Source organism: Dermacentor silvarum, chromosome 4 (genome assembly GCF_013339745.2).
Source record: "Dermacentor silvarum isolate Dsil-2018 chromosome 4, BIME_Dsil_1.4, whole genome shotgun sequence".
NCBI lineage: Eukaryota > Metazoa > Arthropoda > Arachnida > Ixodida > Ixodidae > Dermacentor > Dermacentor silvarum.
Window position 1 is genome coordinate 188,017,663 of NC_051157.2, and position 1,335 is coordinate 188,018,997.

Genomic DNA, 1,335 nt, shown 5'->3' on the forward strand with positions numbered 1-1,335 from the left:
CTGGTTGAATTTTTGTGTACCTGGATGATGTCATCGTTTTTTCGTCCGCATTCCACACGCATCTCGATCGTCTTTCAATGATTCTTGACGTATTCCGCCGGGCCGGTCCCCAATTGAACTCATCAAAATGTCACTTTGCTCACCGCCAAATATCCGTCCTTGGACACCTCGTGGATACCAGAGGCGTGCGACCTGATCCGGCCAAAATTCGTGCCTGTTACGAACTTTCCTGTCCCGAAGTCTACTAAGGACGTTCGTAGTTTCGTAGGGCTGTGCTCTTATTTCCGACGCTTTGTAAAGGATTTTGCGACCCTTGCACGTCCCCTTACCGACCTCTTGAAGAAAGACGTCCCGTTTTTTGGGGTCCTAATCATGCCGCATCATTTTCTCATGTCACTGCTCTCCTTACCACGCCTCCAATCCTGGCCAATTTTGACCCGTCTGCGTCAACGGAAGTTCGAACTGATACCAGTGGTTACGGCCTAGGAGCAGTGTTAGTACAACGCGAGCGTGGACATGATCGCGTTATAGCATATTCCAGCCGAGTTCTATCGCCCGCAGAGCGCAATTATTGAATCACAGAGCGCGAAAGCCTCGCTCTTGTGTCGGCTGTTGCGAAGTTTTGTCCATATTTGTACGGACGCCCATTTTGTGTCATCACTCATCAGCACGCTCTCTGCTGGCTATCTTCGCTCAAGGACTCCACGGGACAGCTCGCGCGCTGGGCTTTATGCCTGCAAGAATTCTCCGTGGTATATAAGACCGGACGCTTGCATCAGGATGCAGATTGTTTGCCTCGCTACACCGTGGAAGAACTGGCAGAAGGGGACGCCATCGCTTGCGTTTCCTCTGCGTCCCAGTTGCTTCAAATCGGCAAGGAGGAGAACGTTTCTGGATCTTTCGGATATGCCACGACATTGGTTGGGGTAGTCTCCGCTGGCGCAGGTCCCGCGTCCTCGATCATGATGTCAATACTGAGGCGACGACAGCTGCGGAGCTCCGTGGTCTCTTGGGAATACCCAGAAATTCAACCAAAATGCCACGCGCCAGAAATAGTCAACCTAAGGTGTATTTTCACGTATTTACAAAATTGCAGCAACGCTGAATACACAAGATGGCTGCCCGAACCAGCCGCGCGCACTCCTAGACAATTCGTCTCCGTTGTTCATGGACACACCATGAGCCACTGCTCCGTAACAATATATTGTAAATAGGCTTGTAGATCAGCTACACGTAACATTATTTCCGATAACATTCAGCCTACTCATTTTACAGCTAAGCTATTTCAGAATAGCTACGTGACCTAGCCGAAGAGGAGAGGAAAAGAAGAGCTCA